The sequence below is a fragment of the Anoplopoma fimbria genome, chromosome 13, assembly GCF_027596085.1.
Source record: "Anoplopoma fimbria isolate UVic2021 breed Golden Eagle Sablefish chromosome 13, Afim_UVic_2022, whole genome shotgun sequence".
Lineage (NCBI taxonomy): Eukaryota > Metazoa > Chordata > Actinopteri > Perciformes > Anoplopomatidae > Anoplopoma > Anoplopoma fimbria.
The window spans coordinates 9,425,376-9,445,620 of NC_072461.1; positions in this window are offsets into that span (position 1 = coordinate 9,425,376).

The window sequence follows — 20,245 nt, forward strand, 5'->3', positions numbered from 1 at the left end:
AAATCATTTCATTTCACTCGCCCCTATAAGAAGTATCAAACCCCCTGAGAGCTCCCGTAGTGTGTGTTTGAGTGTATGTGTGCTTTTCCACATCGGCTTGGAGTTCTCGTTAGTTGCCCAAAATGGCCACGTGGGGGAGCTACGATCCAATATGTCTCCTCAACCCTCTCTGCAGAATCCTTCCTCATTTGCCATCAATTTATTTTCATTCAAACAAAGGGTGACCATGTGAAGAACATCACATCAGTTGACAGCCTGTAAATGTGATTTAAACATTTAAGCACCATTTACTCAGATTAAGTTTCAATTGAAGAACAAATGCTATTAGGTGGAAATCTAACAGTATGTGGTAAATGATGGAGGTTAAAATATTCATTTTTCTTCGAAAATGTTCGAATCCTATTGCTCATTTTTAAACAAAGGCACCGTGTTTGTAAACCTTTGGTTTTACAGTATTCTAACTTAATACCTTTAACTTGTGCTAATGTGCTTTTGTTAATAAGTAACTAAATCATACCCTGCTAAAATGCTCCTTCTGCCTTATGTACTGTACCTATATAATGTTTGCGCTGATAGACTCTAGATAAACACAAACTGTGAATTCATTACCATTCAACTCCTGTCCACAACCCCCCCACACACACAAACACACACAAAATGAGCATCGGTTCCTTCCCTAATCTTGTATTAATGGACCCAATCACAGACTCTATGAATAATCAATGGCCAGTGGTCTGCAACCGCAGTGCTGAGACCTTGAGTGAAACTGAATTTTCCTAATAAGACACACACACACAAACGCACTCACACATACACACGCACACACACACACACACACACACACACACACACACACACCTCGAGGCCCTAATAAGCACTAATGCACTGTGGGTTGAAAATACGTCACATGGTTTGTTTGCTGCAGAATGTGAAAGATAAACATGCTGTGCTTGTGTGTGTGTGCATGTATGTACTGTATATGTGTGTGTGTGTGCGCGTGTGTGTGTGTGTGTATGGAGAAGAAGAGCGTGAAAGCAGGGACCTGTCTGTCCTTGCCCACTCTCTCCTGCCTTTTTCACTCGCTGTTTTCCATAGATGACTCTGTGAGGAAACAACCGCTTTGGCTAATAGCTGCTACATTAGTCTCTTAACCAGCTGGTCATGGCCATTTAGAAATGTTCATTAGGTCGCAGACCAGAGTGGATAGGTGCGATAGTTCACTCCCCACTGTTGACTGTAGAAAGACAGAAAAAGAGAGGGAGGGACAGACAGACAGACAGACAGAGGAGCAATTTAGTAGCCAACATGACAACCAAGTGTTAAAAGCCGCAGATGCAATTATCATCCTATTGCTCTGAATAAGAACCTTGTGCATAATGATCTCATTAAGGTCTATGAGTGTTATTTTAGGGCCCTGAAAAGGTTGGCCAAGCAGGACTTGATATTATGGGTTATTAAAGCTGCAACATCTGGTGCCATCCTGGCAATAGTCTGACTGTAGTCTGAATGGGCTGGGAAATCAGTACAATCACATAGTGAAATACTTTGTCTTATAGAACTTTATGGATGGAGATACAGATGCTGTATTTAGATATGTGGTGATGTATAGCTTTTCTATATGTATGGCGTGTGTGCATGCATGTGAATTTGTTTGCGCTGTTGACCAGTCAGAGCACATTACACACCGCAGAGGGAAACGGCGCTCTGTCGCCGGAAAAGCGATTGATTCTCCATTTCCATATTAATGAGCAGATTTGTTAAGAGCCTGCAGGAGAGGGAGAAAATAACAGGGTCTTCATAGGGCACGACATTTATAAATAAAGCTGATGCAGAGAAAAATGGAAATTAAACCTTTTAGTTTAATAAATTTGAGGCGTCCGCAGCAAAGCGAGCAATTTGCATTTCCATTTGTGGCCAAATAATGAGAGTGCGGGCCCATGATGAGCTCGCTAGTGCTGCTTTCGGTTCTCAGACAGTCAGACAATCACTCCAGCGTGCAGCCCTCCACGTCAATGTGATTAGCTCAGGCCTCTGAACTCTGCTGCTTGGCTTTCTAAGATTATTTGGCGAACTAGAGATTCCCATTTCGCTTTGAATGAGGAACAGGATTACACTCAAAAGTAAAAATGTATTCACTTCTGCATCTTCTGTATTTCCCAACCTGGATATGTCTTTATCTTTTTTCCTTGAATATTCAACATCCTCTATACGTTCAGGTGTCACTTTAAAATGATCCTTTTGTTGTTTCAAAACAATTCTGTCTTTTTCTTTCGCTCTGCTTCTCATATAAACACTCGCACTTAGACACACACAACATGCAACGCACACACGCACACACACACAAAGCATCACTGATTGAATTTATTGGGGAATGGATGTTGACTAGACCTCTCCAAGTAGGCTAGATTGTTGTTGTTCCCAGATTGACAGACAGACCCAGAGCAGCTGATTGAAAGTGCCTTTTAGCTTGCTCTCACTGTATATTTGATTTGGCAAAATGGAAGGGGAGTCCAGTCTTTTCCCAGGACGCAAACACAAGCCCCCCCCCCGCGCGTTTGTGCGGTTGCGCGTTTACGCCTGCCACACACACGCCGAACTAGTGGATGCTTTTGTAAATGCTGCATAAAATATACCCCTTTCAGGTATTAATTGAATAATGCAAGCACTCCTCTTCGTCAGCCATCAAGTGGGCCACTTTCTCGGTGGCCCCGCGCTGCTCTCCTTGCCTGTGAATTGACTAGATTTATCTGTGTTGTTCCAGCCAATGGACGCCATTTGTTCCAAATGTTTGACATAAACATGCAAAGAGCAGAGGCGTGCACTCATAAAATAAGCTTCTAGACTGTTGTTTTACAGCCCAAAGGGACTGATGGTGGGTGGATGGAGGGGGGCCTCTCAGCCTATCAGCCTATCAAATCATGTGGAGCTCTTGCTGAGCCAACGGCGTGTTAAAGTTCCCTTTCAACCAATGATGTGATGAAAAGGAACAATTGCCACCATAAAGAAAGAGAGGGGGAGAGACGGAGTGCTCTGGGAGGAAGGAGAGTGCGGTCGGATGAGAGATGTGCAGCCTTCTGCTAAATATGCATACTTATTTTCCATGCCTTTTAACGGGACACATCTCATTGGGCGCCTTATGTCTGCTCCAAAACCATAAAAGATATTTAGCTTTACACCCTTCTGGAAATTCCCTGTAATAAAGACAATATTGGCATATGGGGGCTTTGCTGAATCTGCTCTATATGCTTTCCAGTGCTGTCAAGACACCTTTCGATATTAATGCAGCTTGGAAAGAATAAAACTGATTACTCTAGATTTGTATATATTTGACTTTTATTTTTGTGCGCGGTGATAAGAGCATAAGGATGTCCTTTAATTTAAAGTGCCACAGTTTTTTTTTTTCTGTAGAGGGAGAAATTCCACTCAGATGTTGTCTATATTAAGTGTATGGATTGGACTCAAGTGTGTGTGTGTGTGTGTGTGTGTGTGTCTGTTTCGCACATTGAGGTTTCGATTTGCTGATTTAGCACCTCTCTAATTTTCTGCAAGCTAATATTTGCCTTACCTACTCTGCCATCTGTTTTTATTATCCGGTTGAATATGTTTGTCTAAGGATATCAATAATCATAAACAAAGCCATGACTCTTTTACCTCTCCCTCTCTGCATACCCCTCTGGATATCCCAGCCTGTCTCTCACACAAGGCTGCTCTCCGCTCATGCTCCGATCGCATACAGGCTACGTAATATTTCAACGTGTAATTGGTAAAAAAAAAAAAGCTAATATTATCAACCCCTAGTTTACGCTCAACACGCAGTACATAACCTCACACACACACACGGATTCACACACACCGCGCCGTGGCTCATGCCTTGACTGAGTGTGTGTTCTCCTATTACAGACAGTAATTACCGTCAGTCACCCTGTGTGTCCATAACAAGCCAGCATAATGCCCTAATCAGGCCTGGATTAATCCAACCCTCTCTCTAATCACTCTAAAAGTGATTTATATTGTTTTTCCTGTTCGGAACAAATGAAATCTGTAGCCTAAATTAATACTGGCTTTTCATCACTGGGAAGCTTCTAAGTGCATAGAGTAGTATGGGTGAAGCACACAGTGAACGGATTTGCACAACTGTAAACACAATGTCTACGCACACTTTTTGCAAACAATACAATGAACACTAAACACAGTGCATTACTGTAGAAACCACACAGGACACAAGACTAATGCTGTTTAAAAGCCAGTAACCATCACATTGTTGTCATTAGGCCTGCGTTTGAGGGGACACGTACATGTAGGCGCACACGCTGGCACGCACACACATGCTCACATACGTTTTTAAGTTGAAAGGAAAAATATAAATATATATAATGTAATATTCCATTAACTCGGCAAACTAATAACATTAGTCTTCTGCCGAAAAGGGCTTTCAGACCAAGCAAATGGGGTCATTGGATGAATACTAACATTTTATTTCTACTGTTTCATATTATCCTGCTTTGATTTAATAATTACAATCAGAAAATGGTCGCTGATAAATTACTCTTTTCATTGTACAATCGTATCCGGTTTTTTTCCTAGAACTTTTTTGAGCTGTAACTTCAGTGCACTGCGAGTTTATTGGCCAGCCTCGCATATTTTTGCACCGTAATGGGCATGAAATATAAATTTATACTTTTTTTAGCCATCTACCAATTATTCTGATGAAAAATGCTCTATATCATTCCGTAGAAGTCATTTGTCAAATTGCATCAGCCACAATCTTGCAATTTCTTGGTCGCGAGCTTTCATTTAAGAAAGCATGCCTCCCTATTTTGGTCCGTGCCTCCTACTTTGTTCATTTCCATTGTTAAACAAATCAATTCCAACCCTGACTCACTTCCCATTGTTTTTCATTATGAAGAATGAAGGCTGGACACGAATCATAACAGAACCCTGAAATTTCCTGCTCACTACTCGGTTTGTGCTCGGAATACAAACCGACTCGCAACACGCACATTTAACAAATGCAAATTGTGTGCCAATCTGGACGAGCTATCTGGGGCTGCTGGTTCCATATTCATTTCCTCCACCCCACTGTTCGCACAAACTCCCGAAAATCCGTCCTGGGGTTAACCCGAGAGGGAAGGGAAATGGAGGTCTGACAGTGTCCACTATCTCGCCCTCCTCTCTTCTCCTTTTTTTTTTATCTCTTTCCCTTCCACACGGTCACTCACCTTTGCTTCCCTCTCCTTCCTCCCGTCTCCCCCCTCTTCTCCCCTCAGTCCCCTCTCCCCTGTTCTCTTCATGCTGTGTAATTCTCATCTTACACACTCTGTTGCTCTGGACTATGAATAATGCATGGTGTGTGAGAAATCCTCAATCTCATGCTTGGCTCCCAGCGAGCATTACAGAGCTTGCATCTCTATTACGGAGATGAATAGTGGAGAGGGGAATATCGCATAGGATACGCTCTAACTTCATTGTTTGTTTTTCAGCATTAAGGCCCCAATCTGGGATTTCTTTAAGTACATATGAATTATGTATATAAATATACAAGGGGAGGCTTGCTGATGAAAAATAATACCGTCAAAACTTTTATAATCCACCATGGCGACGCCATTTTTCTCCCGTGTCACAATACAAATAGATATGAACAACAAGAGCGAACCATTTACAGCTTCAGAATAGATTTGAAATTCATGCGCTTGTATCGTGCCAGCCCTTGAAAAATAAATCATTTTCAGTTAATCAATTTTTTTTCATAAGGAGAACTACTTTAAATTCAGTCAAATAATGCTATAAAAAAGCAGGTCCATAACTTTTTTTCATTTTTACCTTCATTCTGGTTTGATTTGATGGAAATGATAAGATGGCAGCTGCAGGGACAACATGCATTTATAAATACAGGAGTCTGGTTTGGCACATGTGTACATGGAATTGAGTTTATGGCTGAAATACTATAAAAGCAGAAACCAAAGCAAAACCCGGTTGCTGCTCATCGCAGCGGGAAAAAAGAATTGGTCAAGTAAAATCAGTTAAATCCACAGCCTCATCACACGAGAAACAAATGACAGCTTGAACCTTTCTGCAGATATTGTGGAAAGCGTAAAGCTATTGAAGTTCTATGTCGCCAGTGATATGAACTGTTGCAATAGTTTTTAAAACGTTTTTGACATCATGACCAGTCTGCCAACCTATTCTTATTGATTGGCATCAGGGGATGTTGGTTTCTTCCGACAACCTTGCTGCTTGTGAGCGAACGTGTGTGTGTGTGTGTGTGTGTGTGTGTGTGTGTGTGTGTGTGTGTGTGTGTGTGTGTGTGTGTGTGTGTGTGTGTGTGTGTGTGTGTGTGTGTGTGTGTGTGTGTGTGTGTGTGTGTGTGTGTTACTGTACCGAGTGAGCCCTGCTACGACACAGGCCCATGTTTTATGGAGTGTGTACGTGCGATAAAAGCACTGAAGAGTTAAAGTGCTTTTCTACCATGCTCAAAGCCATGTGTCAGCACTAGACCACTAAATCCACACAATTCCCTTGAACAGTTTCCCTTCCTCTGATAGTCTATCATTCCTCTGTTTCAGGTGGTTGGCTACTGTGGCTGACGGGGCCGAGTCCTTGAGGAGATCATGTGTCTGTGGAAATACAGGACAAATACTGATGTTTGAGCTTTCAAACCAGTGTCCCTGCTGTCGCTGCTCTCCCTCTTGTGTCGGCTGCATTTCATTCGATGTCTCTATGACAGAAGGTTTTGAAAATATCTGTGTATCACTAATATGTAATTAATTCTGTGATTGTGTGAGCAGTTTCCGATGCTCTGGAATATGTTCCTTATATTTCACCAATCTCTTTATTTTCCATCTTTTATGTTCTGCTTCACCCAGTGTCTCGCACCATCTGTAATATAAAGCAGGGCTAAAGAATATATTGGGTAAAAACCTCCCCATTATTCCACTGTGCTGAAATTTTACAGAAATACGCCTCCCATTTTTGAAGACATGGCTTACTCTTTCCATCTTTTGCGTTCCCATTTTGGATGACGCCCAGATGAATCACACTAACGACCTGGGCCCCGTGCTGCAGCACTGCTCTGAAATTAATATCTAAGGAATGGAGATATAGGGCAAATAGATGAGAATAGGAACCCGATATTCACTCTTTGGTACTACGTGCTGAGGCACAGATGCGAACACACACACACACATGCACACACACGCACTAACACACACACACACACACACACACACACACGCACATACTGCACACAGAGCCTGACAGGCAGGCTATTATCCCCCAGCCCGGGCTGCCGTAATTGGCTATCGCTTTTTACAAATGTGGCTCCGTCTGACTCGCATATCAGCTCCCGTCTCATCAACCGTGTAGGGGTCACCATGTCCGTGTGTGTGTGTGTGGTGGTGGTGGTGTATGTGTCTGTATATATGTGCATGTATATACGTAGGGGTCACTGGTGTGCCCATCCCTCTCATGTCTCCATTTCACATGCTCATTTATGTCCACGCTAAACGCGCCAACGGATGCTAAGTGTGTCAGCGGCTGGCTCCTCTTTAGCAGTGCCGGAGTATTTAGCCATTAGTCCGCTAATAGCATCAAGATCATTCCAACACCGGCTAGCTGATGATGAAATATTAGCTTAGCTCAGGCCGTCATTAGTTAGTCTGGGCTTTCCTTGGAGGTCAGGTCCATCTTATTTCTCACACAGATCTAACCCACTTATTAACGGAATGTGCTGATTCATTTCTTGTTTTCTCTGTTTGTTAGGTTAGAGTGTGCTTTTTTTCTAGCTGGTTTCAATATCAAAGCCCTCCAAAAGAAATGTTATTTATTCGTATCTACTTGGATAGCCAAAATAAAACATTGGCCCTCAACTTTTAGCAAGATTTGAACATTTGCTGTTCCCACCATTACAAAAAGTGCACTTCACATTGCTCTAGCAGACGTTGAATGAAAAGGGACCAGAAAAAAAAGGCAAATCAAAATGGTGGCAAATTTAATTTGAAGATTCTGTCTTTTCCATGAGATCCCACTAAGCAGCTGTACTTTTGTCCCTTTATTTGCAGTGCCTTTGTTTGCAGTGTGGTGATGGAAACATGGTAGGGGGAGGTGAGAATCCAAAAAAGGTCCTGAGCTGGCAACGAAAAGAGAACATTGAAGTCATATGGTATGCATCTTAACCATTAGTGGACCCATCCTGATGTGCGTTTATACTACTAACTTTGATGTAGCTATACGTATGTATTTTGTTCAGTTGTATTTATCTCTACTAGACTGTTTTTCAGGGACACAAACATAGACATTTTAACATATCAATGGTTTGCCACAGCCTGCATCATATAAGTATACTAAATCATACTTATCTTTAAGGCTAGGATAGGAAACGTATTTTAGATATTCTTTTGTTATATTTGGGATATTTTCTATACATCCCCACAGCCATTAATAAAGCAAATGATCAGACTGACAAAAAGAGAAAAAGACAGTATATGTGGCTGTTGCAGGAGTGTTATTCCAATCATTTAATTTGGGCTGAACTAAATGATTGGACGGCTTACCTACCTTTCTACCTGTGAAAACTCTTTCGCTCATTGCGAAACAGCGTTTTTTCCAAAGGTGCTAGCTTGACAGCTGTGAGTCCCAACAATAGCCACGTACATTGTTTAGGCTCATTAAGCTCATTTTGGGGGAGTGGCTTTGAAGGGAGGCCTGAAGGGCACGGCTGTCGGTGTTGACGACAGATTTAGCAAATCTTGTAGCTAGTGCTGCTAGCTACAATTTTTATTGGCAAAGAATTGGACACAACAAGTTTTTTTGAGGGGGTTTGTATATATTTTTTTTATGTAACGTACAGAAAACAGGCTTTGATATGAGACCGATAATTACATTTAACTGTAGATCTCTGAAATTTGCATTCAGCCAAAAAACTCTAAAAATTACACTAGATTATCTTTTATAGATGTTTTGAATGTTGAATTAACTCATACTTTTAAATAAAAATGATCTGAATTGTTCCTACCGTAAAAGCATCATACAATCTGTCACCTACATTATGATCACCAGAACAATATAGTCAAATACACTGATATCAATACTTATGATCTGTATCAATAACATTAATCAAAAACCTAACTTCAACAAATAACAAACTCAATATTGTATTTCCTTAGTATGATAAGACGAAGAGCTTATAAAACACACCACTGCAGTTTCAAACTCACTTTTTATAAATAGCAGTCATTGGTTATCATAGCAAGTATCTGTATATATTAACCTGCATGCCGTCCTGGATCTTCTACACCCTGTGGTGCTCTGTCAAGCTGATGTGTAGCGGACACAGCAGAAGCAATGTCTTTTATAAAGGAACTTTGTAATTATTATACAAAGTATTAAAAATGTAAAGGTAAGTGCAATCGAAACCCTTCATAGGTTTAGACTTAATTGCACAATGTGAGACTTACAAAGGGACCAACTGAAGGAAGGACACAATGAAAATAATTGTATAAATGGACCACCTCCCGTTTGTGTCAGTGCACCACAGGATTGTATTTTTACTTTAAGAAGAGTCCCTGTAGTCATGGCATAATTACTTTCCCACTAGGCGGGGCTCTGGAGCTGAAATTACATCACCCATAATGGGGTTGATTTAAACCTATATTCGAGAAGGCAACTGCTTGCCTATCATACTCTTGCACCTTGTTAATCCTTAACCAATGAATTAACCCTCATTACCAGTGTTGGAATATAGATGAGTGCTTTCTCTCTCTTACTCTGAATCTCTCCCCCTTCTATCCTGTTCTTACCCTCCATCTAGCTTTCTGTGATGGGGGACGTCTGGGGTCAGTGATTCTGTCCTGTGTCGCTCCCCTCATAGTTCCTCCTGCATTCAGATTATTCTGACCTCAGATCAGCCCTATCAGCTGACCACTAAAGCACTTTAAACCCCAACCTATCCGGCAGCCAGCTGCTCCCCGCAGACCAAAGATTGCCTCACATCTCCCGGCTTGTTTGTCTTTCAGTCTCTGTGTCGTATGATCGGAGGGAACAGCGCGTCTAAAAAGGAAACCGTGAGCAAATGCTCTTGGGCAACGCTTCAATTTCAAATGACAAAGTAGAGGCAGAGGGCTGAGCACCGGTGTGAGATGAGCTTTATCTTCAGGTGTCATTTAAAGGTGGCCTCCTCCAGTCTGTAAATAACATGCCCTGGCTCCACTTTGCACATGAGGGTCAGGTGCTCTCAGCTAAGATTTGGGTAGAGGAGGAGTGTGTGTGTGTGTGTGTTTGTGTTTGATTATGTGAGGCATTTTCTTTATAAAATGCGTGAATCAATCCAGCTCCAAGAGTTTGCGCCTGCAGTGAATGAATGATTTAGATTTTTCTTAGTGTCAAAATCCAATCTGTTTTAGATCAGAATCAGAGGTGAAAACAGAGGTGTTTTTCTAAGGATTGACATCTGGCACTCGGTTACCCCTCTCTGCGGCCTATCTTTCAGAACACTGACAAGAAGCTTAACACTAGAAAAAACACACGGCGATCATTTGTTTTGCATATTTTCAGGAGACATACGTAAAAAAAAAACTGATTTATGAATTATATTTTCTACACTGATGCTCTATTGCAGCATTTCCTCGCCTTTTTGCCTGTGCATCCTGTACGGGGCGGCGATCCTGCTCCTCCTGCATCCAGATGAACGTCCGGCTTTATTGTGTGTGACCTCCGTCTCTCTGGCTGTTTGCTGTCTCGGATAACATTTTGACATTCCAGTCTCCTCTCTCAGACACAGCGATGCCTCGGACCCGGGGTGGATGGGGGGCCCAATGATAAGGCTTCACTCACAATTAGCAGGCAGGAGCAGGGAGGCGAGAGGGGGAAATTGAACTGTCAGAGAGAGAAGAGAAGAGAGGAGGAGTGGAGGAGAGAGAAGGGTGGGATGGGGGGCGGAGGGGGGGTTGGTGTGACCCCCATCCTGCAAAATGGAGCCCGTCATAATTTGTTCATTTGGTGCCCATCAGGCTCTACCTTCCCTCTGCTCTGCTGACCTCCCTCCCTCCCTCTCTTTCACCCTCTCCCATTCCTCCTCACCATTCTGTCTCTCATCCTCTTGTTTCACCTCCCTGCTTACCTTCACTCATCTCCGCATCCCCTCCTTGTTTCATACTATGTCCATTGATGGCGCAATGCGATACGATTGAGCACCCCCCCTTTTTTGCCCCGCTCGCACGTAGCTATTAACAACATTATTGTTATTAAATGCATCAATTGCTAATTTTAAGAAAAAAATGACCCCTAAGCTTCATAAGCTGGGAGTCAGGAGAGAAGGAGCTTACAAGGACCAAGGCCCCTGCCTCTTTGGAGGATGTGATGGATGATAATGTTAATATAAAATAAGCAGAGAGGCTTTTAGCAGCTCTGTATTTAAATGTCAGATGCTGATGGGCCATAATGAGATAATACTGCTGAGAGCAATTAGCCTGCTAAACACAGGGAAGACTAGACTGGCACACATACAGACGTTCCTACATACCCTTATATACACATGGTATATTGCTGAGTGGAGAAAACAACATAAAGGGAAAACAAAGATTGTTTTTAATAAATAACTTGATGATATATTCAAGGGATGTTATAGCAAAGCCAACCTGTTACAGTATGTTGCAACTCATGAATGGTGGGTTGGTTTAGTCCTGCACACTGCTGACTGTCAGCTGATCAGAAAATGTTCTTACAACTCAAAACACTATGCACCATTTTTTTGCAGGTGACGCCACAGTCTTCTTATGCCTACCGTTACATGCTGCTGTGGTGGTTTCTCCCTCCACTGCCACAGAACTATACCAAACCTCTTCTGGGTTCTTATTAAACATATTTCTACATATATAATACAGGTAATGTGTGACCAAGTTTGTATCTTTTTTTTACCTGGAAAAAAAATCCCTTTCTGAAAAATGTAAACTTGTTCCTTACATATTTGCCTGTTTCATATTTGCCTGTTTTTGATTTTCTTGTTATTATTAAACTGGTTTTGAAAATGTTTCAGTTTGTTCTGTAACTTTGTTTTGATTAATTTATTTTTAATAATAAAATGGCTTTGAGGTTTTAAGTTTCTTTGTTGAAGGTACAGCATCTTTAGGGGACGGCCATCTACATTGGATAAGTTGGTTTTAAGTTTATACAATACATCAGCTGACCTCGCCTCAATGTCTGTCATTGCTGACTCTACTGGTCCTCTCAGTAGTGGTTTGTATGCCAAGCTTCAAGGATGCACATCAGGAAAAAATACTTTCGGCACACTTTTTTGTTTAAATCTCTCAGGTTTTTGTTAACAAATGCTCTTTATGTTTTTTCATTATAAATTATGAAAATAGTTTTACCTTCCTTGAATTCCTTGAGATTATGTTGTGTTCTTTGTTGATTGACTTGGGTTGCAAAACTTTCTTCACCCGTCAGGTGTCTCTTCAAAGGAAATCAGGCTTTGGCTGAAGAGCTTTTGCTCCGAAGTAGCTCCTTAACATTAACCGATGTTAGTTTTGGCTACAGGTTGAACCGAGCCGTCACTGCTGATAAGACGATATAGATTTTCATCTTTTTAAATCTCTGTCTCTTACTCTCTACACAGCACACTGTGTGAATTGTTATATGTCAGCAAAAGTGTGTGTATGTGTGTGTGTGTGTGTGTGTGTGACAGAGAGGATACAGGTGTTGTTAGCAAGCTCTGAAGGTGACTGCTGGTCTCATCCATCAAACCGGCTTTCCTCGGGCTGATCCCTAATGGATCCCCTCAATCAGAGCCGCTCACTGTCAGTCGCAGTGCAACAAAATGAGAAATCAGGCAACTGGTCGCGCAGCCAAGGTTGGGAGTCATATAAAGGGGACAAAGTGATAAAGACCAGCTCGTGTCCAGCCTGTTGATTAGTATTGAGTGATCCCTGCGTTTATAGCCGCTCATGACGAAAGCAGGACATCAATCTGGACGAAGCTACTTCTTCACCAACTGTAATTCTGTATATTCACTATATTCAAACCTTAAACTTGGATTCGGTGTCAGGTGTTGGCTATGCATAGTGGCCAATGAATATCATTCTGTGCCTTTTTTTAATTGCACTTACTGTGTCGAATTAACTAGTCTTAATAAATCAATATAATTTGATAACAGGCTGTGGACTGAGTGTGCCAGAGGTTTTGATTTCATTCCGTGCAATTTACAGCAGTAATGGAAATGGTAAATGGGCTAAGCCCTCTCGGTGCTTTAAAAAATAGTCCGCCGCTAATGTAGTTATCAAGTGTTAACGCACTTCACTTTACCATAGCCATTAAAATCTATGAAGGGAGGACAGATTCAAACAGAGCATTCACTTTATTCTTCTGTGTCCTGGCCTCCTCACTATGTTAAATGCTGGTTCTGTCTTCCCTTCACGGTGATTTGATTTGAGAAGCTAATATACTGAAAGCCTCCTCTTGCGGTTTGTGTCCAGCTACTCATTCTCTAAGCTTTAAAAGCCCAAAGCCTTTATTATTGAAAAGGCCTCTATTTGGTTTTAGGGTCTTACAATATTGGATACCACATTTTGCACAGTGAACACAGAATGAAAAGGGTCTGAGTGCCGTCGGTGCCTAAAATAGATTCATTATACAGTGTCTCTGTGTTTGGCTTCTAAATAGACAGGAAGAGGCAGATGGTGAATCATAGATATTTGGAGGTACAGTGGAGTAATCACACTAAAAGCTCTCTGTCTTCCTGCAGGTTGCGCATCACCATCACTTCCCGTCTCAGTCGTCTTATAGTCTGTACCAACCGGAATGTCGGTGCAGACCTTGATGACTGTCTGCAAACTGTTTCAGTAGCTCAAGGCCAGATTACCAATCAGGCAACTGCCCCAGACATCCTTGTTTACGGTGTTTTGTTGGGTTTAGGGCACAACTATAACATTAAAAAACTCTTGAGTCTTGCTCCTGAGTCAAACATTTTTAACAATCAACTTTTGTTGGGGAATGTTGTCTTTATGTGGAGCATATTGTTAAATAAAAACATATATGTGTGTGTGTGTGTGTGTGTGTGTGTGTGTGTGTGTGTGTGTGTGTGTGTGTGTGTGTGTGTGTGTGTGTGTGTGTGTGTGTGTGTTTGTGTATATATATGTATGTATATATAATGGACATACAGGCAGGATGTAAAGTAAAATGGTTGTTTACTGGGTCTCTAGCCACAATATATTGTTATGTTTAGTCAATATTCGCTTAATGAGTTTTTGGACAGAGAAAAGTGGGCCACATAGTGAGTTAAGCTGGCCCTGCAGTAGCTGTTAGTGTTTCTAAGACGGGCTATATCCTTTTATGTAAATTACAAAGTTGTTTTTTGTCATTGCCTTCCAAAATGGCCACTAAGACTGCTTCACAAATGTTCATACAAGTTTGTTTTTTTATATCTGCCATTGCTATCATGGTTAAAAGAAAATTAGATTGACTTTTTGTAGTATACAGCTTATGAATCAAAGTCAGACACTTTGTAAGTGTACCCAAATTTTAGAAACACTAAAGCTAATGAGTCCCCCAAAGCACCCAAATAGCCAATTTATAGACCCTACATTAATAGGTCTGAAATTATTCTTTAATATTTAGAATATTTAGTCTTTGTTTTTTTATTTGGAAATATTATCAGTTAAATACCTAGGTCTAACTGCGGTTTCAAAGCACTTCGCACTGCCAGGAACCACAATTTTGGGCTGGAATTGATGAAGTCTTTATTGATTATTTTGTTGGCCTAAAACATGTAAAATTCAAACAAATTGAAGATGCTAATATCAGCTTTATAAAGTACCTATATCATGTGTTCGTTCACTCCAGGTTGCTAAACCCACCAAATTCTTTTTTCCTCTGAGAGTAATCTCACAAACAAGTTGCTTGTCAGGAAAACGGACAACGGTAATTTAAAGTCTTAAATAACCAATGTAATCGTGAGACGACATAGGAGAGAGAGAATGGCTATATAATATTTTTGTTGTGAATTAAGTAAACTGATATTGTTAGTAAGTTATATCCATTCCATCTTTGTCCCCACTGCAGGCAGATATTCACCCTATGAAGTATGTGGTGATATTAATATAGGTGGCCGTATTGATCTGGAGGCCTGCACACAGTCATACATACAGCTGTCCGGTGGTGGGCTCACCAGTCATCATCAGTCAGTGTCTGGCTGGAAACACCAGGGGTGGTGTTAGCACCCATCAGAAATTAATCAGGGAGATTTAACGCAGCCCTCATATATCTACTACTTCAGGGGTTCTAAGCGGTTCTCACATTATTCATACAGTGTCATATTGTTTGGCTGCAACAAATGAGACACATTATAGTGATCAGATCCGGTCCAAAGCATCCTACTGTTACGATCTTTGATTTTAGAGCTTGGATCATGCTCTAACTTCTAATGTGCAAATATGTTGAAGATCTCTCCACCAGCGATGACATAGACCAGGTTCATTAAGAGGACATCTGTCTACACATCTGTTTGAGGTCTTGCAGCTCGCTTCTGCTCTCTTTGTCGTACCCTCCACGTTGCCTTCTCTCTCCAAACCCTAATGAAGGCTCCTTGGTTACAGTCCATGATTATCATACAGATAGGATCATATCCCATTGATTTTATGCAGATGATCACCTTTCTGTGTACGCGGGGCTGATGGTGGTAGTAATTTACAGAAGAAAATCAATTACCCTTCTCGTCTGCAGGAGTAATTGTTTATTATTTTCCTATTAGACAAACTGTGTTGATCAATGTTAGGGAAAGATTGCCCATGAATACTATCAACATAAATGGATTTACCTTCGACATTAGTACTAGTTTTCCTTTTAATGACCTGTACAATGTCAAACCAATGCCACTGGCTGAGATTTAAGCACTAACTATGCGTGGTGTGTGTGTGTGTGTGTGTGTGTGTGTGTGTGTGTGTGTGTGTGTGTGTGTGTGTGTGTGTGTGTGTGTGTGTGTGTGTGTGTGTGCACTAACTATGCGTGTGTGTGTGTGTCTGTGTGTGCGTGTGTGTGTGTGTCTGTGTGTGTGTGTGTGTGTGTGTGTGTGTGTGTGTGTGTGTGTGTGTGTGTGTTTTGGGTGGGGGTGTATGGGCTATAAAATGGATGCACTCTTTCTTTGTGTAGAAAAGTCTCTACATTTAAACTTTTTGCAAACCTAGAAACTCTGTCGGTCTTGAATTCACCTGCATCCCAGATGTGTACTCTGTGGAGGTTTAGCATGACGAAACAATTACATTCAAGATACTTAGCACAGGATCCTGCTACGACACTGTTGTTGTTTCACAAATGTGCTGCTGATGTGAATAGTCAGTGGTTCCCCTGGCCCCATCCTCAGCCTCTCCGCCTGTATCAGCGCGGATTGATCTAGACACAAACTAATCACTATTACTCACTGAAGTAATTGGCCCGGCCCAGATCACAGAGTAGCAACCGATCGACTGGTCTGGGGATCGATACTCCGATCGGAAGAGGTGGGGGCAGAAAGTAAGGATGCAGAGGAAGGAGAAGGGTTGTTTTGTGATGTGGCAGGCAGATCAATCTGGCCGAACAGCGAAGGTTCTCGGTGTGTTCTAGCTCACCTATCACATTCACCGTGCTGCCCGTTTTAACTTTGCTACCAAGCTAATTTTTCAAGTGCTACTTTGCCTTCTGTGAATCGGGATTCAGAAGGGGCTTTTGGTGTTTGAAAATTCTCACACACTGCTTCTTGTCCTTTTCAGTCTCACAAAAGGCAAACGCCTGTGCACCGTGACACCTTCAACAAGTTACCAATCCACCAAAGGTTGAACACAAATAAGATCGACACAAACTTTATATCTTTGGGCAATTAAAAGGAAAAAAAGGAAATCTATCCTAGAGCAGAATTTTGGACAGTCGAGTCGATATCTAGAAACCAGGAGATCCCTTTATTTTATACTTATCAGGACCAATTAAAAGTGGCAGGAAAAAACAGGCACACCTGATTTTTATTAATGATTATGTCATCTCTACCTGCTCCTGATGATGGTTTTTGAGTAAAACCGAAAGCTTGAAACTGCAACAACGTCTCGTTTTGGAGTAACTCTACTCTTAAGCCACTCTTTAGGATATAAATTCAACTAAATTATTTTTGATTTATGTCTAGTGCTGATTGGTCGATTAACAGAAATTATACACAACAGTTATTTCTGACCAACTTATTTGATTGAACAAGAGGCATTCCACGAGTGCCTCTTATAGCCTTTTGATTACATAAACAGTCATTAGCCAATATATCTTAGGTTGTAAGAAACTTTCCACTGCAAAGGTGGAATATCAAATTTAGAATGGCCAGCTGCTTGTTTGTCTAAGAGCTCGCTAAAAAGTTACTGGGTATCGTCCATGGAGAGAAGGAAACAATGAAGCAATGTACTGTCTGATCAAGCAGTTTACTCATCAAAATCACACCTGCCAACAAAAGCAACTTATTTCACTGCACATTAAATGAAACGCATACAGATTAATGTACATGATACTGTCGACTTAAGTAGTAACAGTAAAATTACAATGTAGAGAAACAGATGAAAATATTGAGTAAATAAAGATTGTTGTGAATTCATTTTAGTATTATCACACGAGAGGGGGTGCTGTGTTTCCTGACCAGACAGATGCACAGTAGCTTGGTACTTTGTGTAGGTCTACATGTTTCCAAAGGCCACTGTAACCAGTGAATAACAGTCTGTTGACAGTCGCTCTGGTGTTTGATTTTGATAAATAATGAGCTTGTTCACACAGTACGTTGCTCCATCATTTACTGCTCCCCACAAATGGTCCAAAGTAACTTTTTAGCCACGCCCTTAAAAGCAAACCTTTTGCAAAATCCAGTTCAAACGTTAGTGATTTTCTTCCTTTCTAAATAAATCGTTGTTAAAATATATTTCGATTTTGAACCTTTGGTTTAATATAACAAGCTATTAGAAGAAGGTCACATAGTGAAGGCCATTTTACAGATAAAGCGATTATTCAAGAGAAATCATAGATTAATGAAGAATGAATATAATCAGTAACAATCTTATTTCAATATAAAGACTTACAGCTATGTAAACCCCTATGAAAAAAGAAAAAATGGAGCAGGTCCATGATTTGTCTCAAGGTGAGATTACTGTTTATCTGCTTTGCTAGCCAAAAGAGTTATGTAAAAAGTGTGAACTTTATAGTATTGTAGAAATTACAATTGGGAATCCTATTTTAACCTTGAACTGTCTATTCCAGCAGATGTGGATTGTAACTGAATAGTTAAAAGAAACCAAATCAAACGTTTAAAAGACCCACATTTCTGTGATCTGTGATCCAACCTGACTCCTCTACTGCTAAGAGGTGACGGTGCTGAGGACTTGAGCCGCTGTGTGCCCGATCCCTCCGATTACACAAAACACCTGGATCACTCTCCTGGCGTTCGGCCTCAGCCGCTGCTTTTCCTGCTCGGCCTATTTCATGGAAAGAGCAGGTGTTCCTGGTATTTCATGCGTTCAATGTGTTTGCAACCCCTTAGCCCCTCACTCCTGCCGCTGTCCATCCCTTATCCCCAGAGCCCATTCCTCTTTCATCCATGCCAGTCGGCGTCGTCCTGCTTTTAGGAGGTACCTGCTCGGCCAGACAGAACGCTGAGCACAGTTTCGGAGCGCTGGCCTTCCCCCTCAACATTCTCATCTCAGCATCTCCCCCGACGGTGCTCCTGTCTCGCTTTTCTCCTCTCCTCCATCTCCCTCTGCTTCCCCCTTCGCCCCTCCTTTTTACTTTCATCCCCTTCTCTTTTCCTTTTCCCTTTCCCTCTCTCCGCCTCTCTCTCTCTCTGTGGTTGTTGATTGGGTGTCTGAGTGCTTGTGGCAGCTGTGTGTTGTGTGTAATAGAGCAGAGAGGCTAGTCTGAATACAGCGATGGGAGAATTTGTTTATGTGAGAGATGCATAGATGGAGACAGGTCTCCAGACGCTGCGGGCCCTCTCTCGCTGTCATCCTGCATTCAGGCCCTGACAGGAGATCTGAGATGGCCAAATATGCCAGACGCTCGCCCCAAATCCCCAAGCTGCACCCCGCAGTCCAACCGATGTGTGTTTGTGTTTATTCAGATTTGACAGAAAGACTCTGTGTGTGTGTGAGTGTGTGTCTCCAGGATAGCTTGCTTGATCAGATTCCCCTGCCACAGACTTGGTCCAGGGTCCATTACCACTGAGCGATGGAGGGTAGAAACTCCACCAGCTATCCTCTTTTTATCCCATCCCAGTGATCTCTTTCTCTTTCTCTGATATGCTAAGTCTGTTCAGCGGGGCAAGGATTCGGCGTCCATCGCGTCCCCGAGATGCGTGTCCACCTCAAACAGCTCATTTAGCATTTTCATTCCCCTCTGCCCGGCAGCACTTGTAGCTGCGTTTGCGTCTGAACGTTCGCCGCAGTTTGTCCAAGTTAGCCTTGTCACTTCAACCGCTCGTCTTCGGGGACTCTTTGTCTCTGTGTCACCGTGATGCGTGAAGATGTGTTATTCAAATCAAGTGTTTCAATTGAGTCCCCTCTGCTTTTTTTTTTGGTTCACACCGAGCTTCCTCGACTCTTTTCCAAAAGGCTATGGCGAGTACACTGTCTTGCTCGGCACAGTACTGAGCGTGGCACTCTTTTCCCTAAATGAAAACAAACTAATGTATTGCAATAATATGCTTAGAGGGTGAAGACGCTAAAGCACAATTAATGAAGACTGAACCTGGAGTGGCTCAGGCCGGCTCTGCAGCTGCTGTTCCCATTAGAATCCATGCGTCCGTCAATGCAGCTCCACTGAAACGCAAAGGCTGCAGTCTGAGAGCAACCACAGTCGGCATGTTGTGGCCTTTTTAACTACCTTCAGCAATCACATTTGATGCTCCTTAATTATCCAACTAAACCCCCCACCCCCACCCCCTCCCCCTCCTACCACCACCCTCTGCCTTGCCGCCTTCTTTTTCCGCTCAGCCGCAGAGACGGCGCGTTTGCTTACCGCTCTGCCTCTGCACTAAGTGTTCGCCTGCATGTAAATTAATCTTGATTCACTTTACCCTGCCCTGCTGAGTGCTACAAATTACCCTATAGCAACGGAACAGCACAAGTGAAAAAAGCCAAATTGCCGCACTTGATAGGCTGTGGCTCCCGTGCTTTATGCCGTTGCATTAGGGCGACATAATGAATGCTCTCTTTTGAAAAGTACTGTGGCTTTTTTTAATTCATCCTGAATAGGGAATGTTTGTGCTTCC